The sequence below is a fragment of the Numenius arquata genome, chromosome 18 (genome assembly GCF_964106895.1).
Source record: "Numenius arquata chromosome 18, bNumArq3.hap1.1, whole genome shotgun sequence".
NCBI lineage: Eukaryota > Metazoa > Chordata > Aves > Charadriiformes > Scolopacidae > Numenius > Numenius arquata.
Genome location: NC_133593.1, coordinates 3,226,369 through 3,239,923, shown reverse-complemented (window position 1 = coordinate 3,239,923; position 13,555 = coordinate 3,226,369).

Here is a 13,555-nt window from a genome sequence, read left to right as displayed (position 1 = left end):
AGCATTTTCCCTCATTGCATTAGCGATAATGGTCATGGTATTGACCCCGTGTTTGGTACAAGTTAGATGACTTACATTAGCAGGCACGTAGTTCACATTAATATGAATCATGAACTCCTGCTAGTGAACTAAACCACAATGTAGCAGGAACAAATGGCTGTAAACAACTGCTCGACCAGAGATCCCAATCCCTCTACAGTATTCTAGAGCAGCAGGAAGAAGTTTGGCACATAGATAAAGGTCTATTCAGTGCCAAGTCCTGCAGTTTTCGTGCCTAAAACATTGTCTGGTAGGCCAGTCCAGAACACGGTCATATGTTTTCAAAGGTACAACCCAAATCCCCCTGAGTTGTGCATCAAGTGATTTAACGACCGACTTCGAGAAATGCTCAACTCTCATTGTACAAAAGACAAAGATTTTCCTGAAATCTCTAACGTTTACATCTAGCTGTGTCAATCTGCATCTGGGATCCAATTAGTGGGGTCAGCTAGTGTTTCTTACAGGGAGGATGACTTAATCACCTTTCTGCCTTTTGCCTGCTTGCCAGATTCCTTGCATACATTAAGGCCTCTTACTACTCACCCGAAAATCATACCACTAACCTTAAAACACACCGCCGCTACAATCCACAAGTACTCATTTTTAATGTTTGAGCTGAGCTGTCCCAACATACTTCTCTGCTAGGATTAAGTACACTTCTAAAGTGTGTTTTTATTGCCGTATCAGCTGTCAGCACAGCAAAACATCACTGCAAGTTACCTTACCTGCTCGCTTACCATCATTTTGATGGCAGCACTACAGCCCTATGTTGTGCCAGGTAAAGCATTTCAGGAGCTTTAATTCCAAAGGAAGAGAACTTCCTCTGAAGGAAGAGAACTTGGGGCTAGACTCAGACATGATGAACAGGGACAAAAGTGTAGAGCTGTATCTGATACCCCCCACCACGTGTAATATACGTGCAGTGCAGAGTGGGAGGATGTTACAGCCACTGGGGACAATGGAGAACAGTTAACATCGTCCTCTCGTCTTGGTCATAAAACCTCAGCACTTTCTCCCCTTTTTTTCCCCATGCCTGTATTTTGTTTATATACATGCATATATATGCACACATACAACACACTATTAAATATGTATTTTGTCATGTAATTTAACTCTTTGCAGCTGCCCTGAGTGTTTTGGAGGAGAGAAAGCCTCACATGCAACTGCCACTCTATGCTCTTAAGAAGTGCTGGTCAGGAAAAATGCAGGGAGATAAATTAATTTTTGGAAAGAGGTTATGCAATTATGTCTGCACAATGTGCCCTTTAATAATCTAGGCAATTTCACATGATACTTTGAAACCAGCATTATTTTGGAGAAGCTGGTCTAGAACAAGAAAACACTGTAGAATCATACACAATGAAGAGAATACAGCCAATTGGGTATCACCAGAAGACAAACAAAACCCTTTATCTCTGTCTGTTCCCCAGTGCAAGGGGAAACGCAATAAAGGGATCTGACACTATTGACCTGGCAAGGCAAAATCTTACCTATTAGTTCTTTAGGTAAACATTAGTGCCCAAAGTGCAAAGGAACAGGAAACTGGACTACCGATTTTAAGTACAAACCACCCATATGCTGCACTGAGCCTAAACAGGGGACACAACTAGGTTTCAATTAAATTTTGGATATTGCTGAAAGCAGAATAACAAACTAAAAGCTAGAACAGATAAGGATTTTATTTGCTGGCAACCTTCTCTTCCCCTCCTCCCCCCCATTATTTTTGTTTGTTTTTAAACCTAGCTGGTTTATTCAGAAGTCACGTCTTAAAAATCATCTAATATTTGAAAGGAGGAATATAGAGTTTAAATAAGCTGGGATTAATTTCTTACTCATATTTCAGAGTTTTTAAAACCAGACATACAGATAAGACATTTTTTCTCCCATCTCTTTGCAAAAAACTTCCATATTGAACTATGCCAGTTTTTAAGTGAAAAATATCAGGCAAGCTTAGACATATTTTGATGTATATTCAAAACTATCACTGTGTTTATCTTCATGTTGCAGAGCATCCTATACACAGCACTGTGGGAAACCTAGACTGGAAAACATCTGTGCTTTCAGAATGAGCATTTCATTTGTTAAGGCTCACACTCCAATGTACAGAGGAAACATTCACCTAAAGTAAACATCTCAGCCATTGAAAGCCATCTCTGAATTTTAAAATAGTTATCAGCTCTTGGGAAAGGATTCCCATGGAATAAGAACTTAGAAAGAGCGTCCATAACATCCCCCAAAAAACCCTCACACCCCTTCATATTTATAAATAGCAGACTGTATATTAATTAACACACGTTACCTATACTTTGCTTTCTGACCTTGCTACAGCCCAAACTTAATTCTTTCAGGGTGATTAGGGTGTAATTTTCCATTTAAATAATGTAGGATGCATCCACACACAACTTTAACATCCTATACCCCTCAATGCACCAAGCTTTGCCCAGAACTGGGAGAGCTGCACCAGACTAACACTATTTTACATGACCACAGTCAGATGCTGCAGGGCAGCCAAAAGCACAGCAGTGGAACGAAGAGCCAGGAACCCCCATTGTGCAAGCCCCCACTTACAGATCCTCTGCACAGACATACAGCCAGTGTTAAAGGAATTTGGCCAAAGCGCAATACAATTAATTGCATTCACTGAACACGCATATTGAAAACCCTCCTCTGAAAGACACTTCAATGACATATTTGGTACTTGTCTCCTCCAATTAAAAAAAAAAAAAAAAGCATTTGGCTGTAATCAGTTCTTTGTTTTACAGAGTTAGGAGAACATTTTTTTCTTTCCTTTGAAGGCTACTTGTTTGAAAGATCAGGTGAAACTTTGCCAGATAGTGAAGATGACTTCTAGTGCAAAGCAGAACTTTTCAATTTTGCTCATAGATTTTTTTCTTGTATGCAGGCACCTACTTTAGAAGACACATTGATTTGGGAAGCAGTAAGTACCATTTACTTATAATTACAGACTGCCTACATTGATTAATGTGCATGCATATAGAACACCCAAAACAGATCACATGGAGGAATGAAGAAAAAATGCCTGACCTATTGGCAGAACAAACAACTCTCTTTCCCCACAACATACCAGTCATGTACATTGCAATTAAATACAAGTTCTTGTAATCAACAAAATCATTAACAGAAGAGACCATCTCCTCCCGTGCCCTGGGTTGTGGATGGTAGGTTTTAATTTACTAAATGAAGACAATCTCACCGAGAGGAAGATCCTCATTTTGAGAGAGGCATGCTCTTGGGCACCTGTGTTATCAGCCAGCTTCTCTTGCCAAATGCAGCTGAAATCAAGAAGGTCAAAAAAGCATCTCTCTCCATCTCAGAGAACAGCTTGACCTCTCCCACCTGTAAGTTTTAATCAGTCAAAATGAACTGACCTCCAGTCTTCTCCAGTTTGTTTGTACAAGGCTGAACAACTACAAAATAATCACCTCCCTTAAAAAGATTGCAATGTTGAAGCAGAGAGAGGTGAAGCCACTCAAGAGCTTACCCCTCTTTGCTTCGGTATTCTTGAGTTAAGTGATTACATTGAAGTCTACCTGCCAGTTAGCAGCATAGCCAGAAACACAAAGCCGAACTCTAGCTCCCGGTTTTATCCTCCCACTTCCACATTTGGAATAACACCTCACACTATCACCACTGCAAGGAGTAACCAGGCTTAATGCAGGGGCCACGGGCAGAAGGCTGTGCAAAGTAAGTGAAACGGGACAGTAGAGCATACACTTCAGTGAGATGTGAACAGGGAAGTGTTTAAAGTGGGATAGGGAAAGGGATGAGAAAACCATAAAGGGAACACTAACATGGCTCTAAATATTTTAAGGATTACTCACATGTGTTCAGAAGGTAAGATTTATGAGTAGAAAAAAGCAGACAAGGGATTCGATGCAACATACTGATCAGCTGGATATGAAATGCAATACCTTGGTTTCACGGACACAATTCCCCTGAAGTAGCAGAGCTGTGAGCCTTGGAGCTAATCGTGCACAGTATGTCATCTTTCTTCTGCAGTCTTTGCAGAACTCACACAGGGCTCATTCTTTCAGGTCCTCTTTAAAGGCTTCAGGCTATTTTACCATACACAGACCCTGAAATAAAAGTTACGAAGGTCTTTAACCCAGCTATTAATTTCTTAACGGTAGCATTAAATCAGCCAACCCCCTCCACCTTCTAGCTTTCAGGTTGAAAAAATTCCAGAGTTACACCAGGTTACAACCCTAAAAATACAGCAAAGCCCAGGAATTACTGGTATATTTCCTTCCCCTACCCTTTCTGGAGAAGAGTCATGGGTGACCTGTAACACTGCACACACAAAGATATTTAACCTTGAGGCCTTATGTGCATCTCTGATGGTCAGCTCTGTAACTCTGACTCCTCGTCACAAGCTTCTCTCTCCTACTTCCTGTTGGAGGATCCTGTGGAGCAAGTGGGGAGAGCATTTTGCAGTTCCAAGTTCTTCTCCCGTTGCTATTTTCTCCCCAGATTACTGCTTCTGCATGAGCAGTAACCAGCGGCGCACCTGAGAACACGAAAGCTGGCAGAAACACCAACACTCAGCAAGGTTGCTCTTCTAGAATGTATAGTTACTTTGAGGAGAATCACTGTTGTTTAATTCTTCTCATGAGAACAGGGCTAGAGCCGGACATTTGCTGCATTCCTCCTTAAAAACAGATGCAAACCCAAAGTATCATAAATACATCCTGCCACGGACAACCCTTTTCTAAGGCAAGATAACCCATCTGAGTGACAGATCCACATCTACATCATTGGCTGTGATTCAGAAGGCTGTATTCTGATGGGTGAGCCATTTGCTCAGCTGCTGTTAGGCTACAGCTGATAATTCAAGTGCATTCAGAACAGAACATTTGCTGAATTCACCTCTGTGCTTTTCATGACTCTGAGATACAGGCTTTGCCATTCATCAGGTTTGTCAGCTTATTTGGGCACAGCAGAGGCCAGGAGACTTATCTTTGCTCTAAGCAGGGAAGCAAAGATCCATACTGCAGTGCACCCAGCCAATTCTCCTCTCTAGTTATCTGTGCAGAAAATACACCACCTTCTGCACTGCCCTGAGCTGATGAGCCCCTACCAACTGCCCTACTTGAAAGCAACCTGTCACTTTCATTACACAAGACGCTTGCAAACATATTATTTCCTGGCAAAAGATGCATTACAGAGAGCATACACTTACTCTAAGCGTAATGGTCTTTTGTCTATTAAAAATGATAGAAAGTATCCAGCAACCAGAACTTAGCTCCGAGTTTGACCTGCACAAACTAAAGTAGCACAGTTCACTGCTGTCCTCAGAGATTAAAATGATCAGATCAAAATAGCATCCGTGAAAGAAAGTTGCTCATCCTCATTGTAAACACAGAGAAGCCCAAATGATCGTCTCTTTGAACAGTATGACTGTGACCAACCAAATTCTTTACAACTAAATTTTTATTAGGTATATTCGTCTGTATTATTTCATGAGGATACAATAAGTAACACAAATAAAGAGATAATCATAACTATATTTAACTAGTATTTTGCAAAAACCAAAAAACCACACAGACTATATTAGCACATAAATATTGGGTGGGGCTGCACTTTTGATCAAGATGAACCAAGACATTAGAAATCAAGTATTTAAACTATTTACCCCATTCATTTTGATTTTTCCAAAGGAGTTCTCAGATCTAAGAAACTATTAACCACTGGAAGGAAACGAGCAGGTCAGAGCAGAACAGGAAAGGAACCTCTTAATCTCTTCTGTCCTTGAAGAGATACAGCTGTGGCCTATCGCAATAGGTAGCTGTAGGAAATAGTACTATTTCTTAAGGAGATTCTAATCTCAAAGCAAAAAGAGGATCTTATCCTTTCTGGTAACCCTGAGTACATCTACTCTTGTAAAATGCATCATGGCTTATGGCAGGGGACAGCTTGTTAAGAAAAAAACAGTTAAGTGAAATGTATGTCTAAGAATCAGACAGGGAACACCTCCCTTACGAGGAAAGGCTCAAAGAGCTGGGGCTCTTTAGCCTGGAGAAGAGAAGGCTAAGGGGAGAGCTCATCTATGTTTACAAGTACCTAAGGGGTGGGTTGAAGGATGATGGAGCTGGACTCTTTTCAGTGGTTTCCAGTGATAGGATGAGGCGCACAAGCTGGAACATAGGAAGTTCCTTGGCATGGAGCACAAACATTGGTCTTATCATTCTGAGAATGAGCAGTTTTCTCCACAATATGCTGTTAATTTCAGAGAGTTAGAGGAGGCCTAGCTAGGATGTAAAGTTACAGAACAGAAAATTGGTTTGGTTTTACTTCAAACCGGGACAAAACATGAGGAGAAACTTCTTTAGGGTGAGGGTGACAGAGCCCTGGAACAGGCTGCCCAGGGAGGTCGTGGAGTCCCCTTCTCTGGAGATTTTCAAGACCCGCCTGGATGCAGTCCTGAGTAATGAGCTCTGCGCGACCCTGCTTCAGCAGGGGAGTTGGACTAGATGATCTCTAGAGGTCCCTTCCAACTCTGACAATTCCATGATTCCACGAACACAGTATTGATTAAGTATGTGGAGAAGCAAAGGGAGAACTTGAAATGGTGGCAGCTGAAAGAAGCTCAGCACAGTATGCATGGAAAGAGTTTCTGGTCATTATGACCAGAATTATGACTCTACAAATAAACAAGGTTGGTTAGATTTCTAATTACCCAAGTTAAGATGAATAGGATTACCCAATATCTGATACACTTATTGGGGAACCCCACAGCTATCATTTAATTAAGCATCATTTAGACTTCTGCAGAATTTGTGTCGACAGGATTCTCTACTGCATCACAATACTTCACACACAGTTAGCTCCAGCAAGGTCAGGGGAGTTAAAACAATTGAGTAGTGGGAAGGAAATTTAGATCCACTGTCTTCATAGTTTTGAGCAGCAATCTGACCACTCATCTATAGCTCATACCTTTACAACTTACTGATGAGAAAGATCTTTGAAGGCATTAGGTTCTCATTTGAATCAAGATCTTCATGCTATACTTTCTTTAAACAGAGAGTTTGCCGGTGTGTGGCTGAGCAAAAAGTGGATGATCTCAAGTACCGCCAGTGAATGTCCTTGTGTCTTCTGCAACAGAACTCGGTTTGCGTGCTCCTTGGTTGCTCAGTGTTGTTATGGTATGTGTCACTATCCTTTTCCTCCCTACGTGACTTCAGAAAGTAGGATGTGTGCATGACAAGATGGTTAAAGGGAGAAAACCAACAAAGGGCACAAAAATGCCACTGGAAAAAGTAAGTAAAAGAACAAGTTCAGAGTCTTTCAATGTGTCTTTATTATTTTTCTTAAGACACCCAGAAACTGTGTTTCATTCAAAGTAGCAAACTATGTATTTTAAACTACTTCATGAGTTAGCCTAGTCTGGTATTTGAAGAATGAGTCTGTTCAGCATAAGGAAATTACAGTGGAGAAATTAGCTACAACATACTTGTAAATTGCTGACATTAAAAAAAACACCAAACAAAAAAGAAAGGGAAAGCAAACGTTGCAGACCTACTGGTATATTTCCCCACAAGAAACAAAAAGGTGATTTATCAAATTTGGGATTCCTGTGAAATTCTAAAGAAAGCTGCAATTAAAGAATTAATGATGAAACACCCATATTAGCAGCTGTCATGTTCAATGTAGTAATTAAGCAACTCAAAGCTTTTGTTAGAAAGGTATAAACACAACCATCCCCGTTTTACAGGCAGGAAAGGAATATGAAAGTTAATCGTTGTCATCACCTAAATATAAACTCAGATGTATATGACTCCGAGTTTCATCCTCATTCCTTTGGATCATGCTTACTAGATCAGTTCCATTAAATTTATTCTCCACTCATGACACACACAGAGAAGGGCAGCAAGCACACAAGCTACTTAACTGTGTACAGTTAGTACACAAAGCACACTGTGGTTACTAAAGTGAAATAAATAGGAATTCCATCAAAATACAATATGAAAGATTAAAAGTACATCTGGGAGCAGGGAAGCCTGATCAATTGACTAAATCCACCAGTTTGTCATAAATACCTTCCCCACGTGCAAAAGGGATAGCTTCTCTACTTCACCAGAGGGCCAAAAAGGGTGCAAAAGTAGCATTGCCATAGAAAATATGTAGGTATAATACATTTACGTAAATATTTTTCCTAAATTCAACAGCCAGTAGATTTTCTGCATCTAGCTGTAAGCTGTCCTGGAAGAATTCCATCTGATTTTCACCTGACTTCCTGAGTAACAGTGGTGGGATAGAAGCTGTGAGTTCATATATGCAAAAAAAAGATCTTATAAAAGATTTCTTGAGAAAAAAGTGACTAAGTACGCGCAGAGAAATTAGTCATAATGTGGTAAAAAGTAGATGTGCAACTTTAGTTGTAGCTCCTTTAATATGTGCTAGATACATTTCCTTCTTTATCTTGGACAAGCACCCATAAAAAGAAGAAACAACTTAAGTAATCATAAAAAATAGAATGAATGATGACAGATTATTTTAATTAGAATTCTAGTACTAGAACTGCCCATACTAATCTGAACCATTAAGGGTAGAAAAAGGGATTTTATGCATGTTTATTAAAGCTATCACACCATGATTTACTTTTTTTTTTTTTTAAGTACAGTTTATGCTGCTGCCCTCTATCATATGCATAAGCAAATCCCAAATGGGTCGCATCACTCCTAAGAATAAGTACAGATACTGGAAAATCTTCCAAAAAACCCTGTCTACAAAAGAGAAAGTTCCAAACTCTGGTTCTGTTCTCGTTGCAAAACTGAGAAATCCTGACATTCAACACTGGGGAAAACCATGAAGTTTTTGAGTGGCCAAAAGGTTATCACTATTATCATTCTTTACATAGACATACAAACTTATTTTTGCAGCGCGACTGTTCTATCCTTTAATTTAAACTTTTAAAAGAGAAAAACACTCCTTTAAATAAAGCAAGGGACTTGGAGAGCTTTATTCCAACAGTTAGGTATTCTGGTCCAGAAGCACTGACATTAGAGATCTAGGCATACGGCAATTGCTTATATTCAGCCCCCTAAATCCAAATGTATCACTAAAATTAGAATCTACAGACACAAACAGATGACCAAGCTGTGTCCCAAGTTAGTCACTGATAAAAGAATTATATTTATCAACATGTGGCACATTTGGAAGAGTTACAGCCATGAACCAGATGGGGAGTAAATCAGGACAGAATGAGACCTCTGGAGTGCACAGCTGTATGGCAGCCAGATGTGCTCTCTGTCAACAAACACAATCCCTTTCGAGTCATTGACTCCATCACCAGCAGAAGTGGCATTATTAGCCAACGCTGTGCAGGCAGTTTCACTAATGCACTCCCTTGGTTTCAGGGATAAACACACGCATAATCCTGTGCTGCACAAAGCCCCCACGCTAAACAGGAGTCAGGCAGATTGGTCAGACCACCCAAACGGAAGGTCAAACAGTGCAACTCATAAAATGTCCAGACTGCAAACCCTCTACTCACGCTGGCAAGCAGGCTCCTTACTTTCAGTTCACTGAGTCAGTGGGTAACTGCTTGCCAGAGGATTCACAGCTTTGCCTCAGAATAGCAGAGACACTTATCTTAAGAAACATGAAGCAATTGCCATAGTATATGTGACAATAAACTGGGGCAAAACAAACTGAGAATTCATACCTAGAAATACCACAACCATCTCAGAGAACTGTCTCTGATAGATATCCAGACTGTAGAAGGTATTTGCAGAGCCTGGACCATGTTCCATGTTTTGCGATTAGAGCAGCAATGATTCTTCTCTGGAAGATGACAGATCAGGTAACCCTGCAAGCTCTTTCCTAGGCTTGATATATGCTACTTCTAATTTTCAATGGCTACATAATGCATGGAAAATAAGACTAAAGTTTTACTACTCAACATGGATGAAGAGTAGAACACTCAGCTCAAACAAAAGTTCAGATTCCTCTATTGATAATCAAGGTAATCAGCATTTCACATGCCATCAGGATTGTTCCTGGGGAACAGTATCACCCTAGCCTGTTTAACGATGACAAAACATGACTCACGGCAATTTTATACAAGTATCACTTGCACTCTGAAAACAAAATAACCCAATGCAAAATCCTTTTAGTAAAGGAGAGCAAGTTTAAAGCTTCTTGACTGGCACTGCTATGTCTATGGAAAGAAGGAGCTAGAATGCCTTCCTAATTGATGAAGGAAAAAGCAAGCATCAAATCAATGAAATGAGTTAATGTTGCCTGGAAATGACACTGAGGAGGCATTCAGAAATTTTTTCAAGGTGTATTACGCTAAAGTGACCAACATTTTGTACTAGGCCACCAAAAAATTTTACCATATTCAGCCATCTGGCTTTAGGGATGGGAGTTTCAATTCAACAATTTAAAACATGATAGCTGCTCTTAGACACATGAAGATTACCTAAAGGTATACAATCAGAGGTATATAATGTTCATAAAAGGTCACCTCAGTGGTTCGTACTATGTCTGTGGGAGAAAGGTGAATTACTCTCAGATAGGTGAATTATGCTGACAGTTTTATTTAGCAGAATTTATTGGAAGAGATGAACAATCTTCTCTACTAATATAGAAAAACAACAGGGGAGCAAGCTTTACTGTTAAAACCTGTATACGTTTGAGATTTCTTTATGCATTACATTTTTCTAGGTTTAAATCTAAACTAAAGAATTTTTACCCTATTTCTTAATGGGAGAATTGTTCTCATGCTGTGCATTGAAGTGTGTGTCATATTAATAAGCACTGTGGAAATTCTTTCTAAAGCATGCCTGAAAATGGAGTTAAACATCCTGGTCCTAGACTGAGCAAATAATGCATGAGCCTTTCCCAACACCCTTATGAAACTGCTGCACAGTTTAACTGGTTTACAGACAGCTAATTACAGAGACAGGCACACTGGGGATTGGCCTACTCCTGGCGCAGAGTCTTCTCCCAGCTTTAAAAAGACACTTGCACGGAGCTTCACAAGTACAGTGAAATATTAGTGCTCAGTTTAGAACAAATTAGCAGGATGCCAACCAATGCAAGCAGCATTGATTTACATTGCTTCCCCAGTGAAAGCTATTATTTTAATAGCTAGTATGAAATCCCAGGACTATCTTCTAAATTCTGTAAGTTAAATACAGGTGTTTCATACGCAGACAATAAAAGTCTACCCTGCTTTATATCTTCGCTGGAATATCGAGCTCTAGAACATTTTATACTATACACATGACAACATCACTCTGCCATACACAGAAGAAATGCAGAGGGATTATTAGTCAGGAAAATCTTTAGCAATCCAATACATTCTTTGCTGCAGCTGTTTTCAGAATGGAAGCGATCATTACTCAGACTTGCCAGAATCCCTAAAGGGGCGGAAAGTCATTCACAGTTCAGCATTTTCTGCCTAGAGACTGTTGGAGTCATGGTAGGCATGGAAAAAATCAGCACATTAGAGAGATTACGTAGGAGCAGAATTCTCAACTGGAGAAATAGGTAATTTTCACAGCACCTCCTTCCCTATTACGTAAGTGTTCCTAAAATAACTGAAATATTAGCCAAACCATTTTCTTGGTCGTGTTTACTAGTGTAAACCGACCTTTTAACTTTAATTTTGTATTTTATAGCAGAAAAGTAAGTTTAATACCTGGTGATATGACAATAGCTAAGGGGCAATGAAAAAATCCCCTCCAGGGCTGTGTTAATGGCAGTAAGGATTACAGAAATTGATAGGTATGTTTTCCCTATAGAATTAGATCAGATGATTGGCACAGGAGACAGCAGCATGAGAAGATCAAAAAAAAATACACATAAGAAAATCACACTGGAGATCTGGAGTAATTCCGGGTGCTGCACTCAGTTTTGCTTCTCCCTTGTACTTACCACGGAAAAACGCCAGGAAAATAGCATCACCATTTAGCATGCTTCCTCTGTGCACAACAGAAGCACTACTGGCCATCATGAAAGGAACAGCTGACCTTCAGCTTCTAGCCTCCAGAACACCAGTCTAATTGGTGTTGCAGGATTTCTCAGCAAGCTCTAGGCCTCAGACTAGCGCTCGCTGTACAGCTCATGAGTTGTATCAGGGCTTGCAGCAGTCCCATGTGAAAAAAAAATTGTTTTACTATAAGCAACAGTGTTGATTGGCTTCATACACCGCCTGTAATACTGATTTTTTTTTTTTTTAAAAAAAGTCCCCAAGCTGAGAATTTTATACATAATTGGATTTCAAGTAACAAAATTAGAGAGGGAAAAAACCCAGTAATAATATCAGCCCCAGTTCATTTCTTCCTTATTTACATCTAAGCAGTATCAAGAAACTGAGCTGTTTATTTTAGAAAATGCCTGTGCTATTTCATTGAAATTACTAAAAGAAAATTAAAAGTCCCTTGGGCTAGATGAATCTGGCCTGAAACGATCACAAATTAGCCTTATCCACAAACCCTTTGATTTAGGGACAGAACATTTCCAATCACGAGTGGCAAACTCAGCATCCTCTACTATCTACAGCCCCCAGAGCCCCGCTCCCACGAGCCAGGCCTAGGCACAGGCAGGGCAGAGCCAAAGGAATTTGTTTGCCTTAGGCTTCTTATTGGAGTGAGGCTTTAATCTCTGAACGTTTGCAAACTCCTGCCTAACAACGGCAGCCTTATACCTTTTCCCTCCCCTGACAGCCATTTTGTTTTACTGAGGTTATCGAGGCAGGATTACCTAGGAGTTTATTAACACAAAGCCACCTACAGCATTAAAAAAAAAAAAAAAAAATCAACACACTTATCTATATAGCTAACATCATCTTGGGCTAACAATGATTTTCTAGCTAGGGATTCATGTTTCCTTGTTGGTACTAAAAGCTGACTCACCTGCTGAAGCAGGCCAGGCCGGCCATTCCAGCATCTATTGCTCTGCCTCTGCTGACAGGACACAAAAAGACAATACAACCCACTTCTTTAGGGAACTTTCTGAAAGTGAGAGAAACACTCACTTTAAGGATTTGGTGTTTTAATTAGTGGGGAGAGGAAGAGGCAGGTCCCTCAGCTGAGGCCACGCCTCTCTCCCCTGTTTCCCCTCAGGCAATGAGGCCGATGGCCCCACCCCAATGTCCCGGGGCTGCCATTTTGTTTTCCCTTCTTGGGCCAAGGCTCTAGATCAGAAGCAGGGTGGTGCCGGCAGGAATGACTTCTAGCTCCCCCCTGCCCTGCCGAGATGCACAATGTGACACAGAGAAGATGTATTTGCAGTGAGTTCTCGTTAAATTACCTCATGAAGACTCAGGTGCTGGGAGTTATAGGTGATTCCTGCGAGGAGGGCTGAGCTCGATGCTGTTGCTGAAAAGGCCGTGAGGGAGACCAGTCTCCGGGGTGTTGTGCAGTTGGGGCCTGAGTGTTTTTAGCTTCATCCTGTTATACTTGTTGCTGTTTCTTAAATCAGAACAACTTTTGGGCAGCCTGGTGTGCTTATACCTGTGCTAGAAGTGGCACTGCCTCTGGGTACG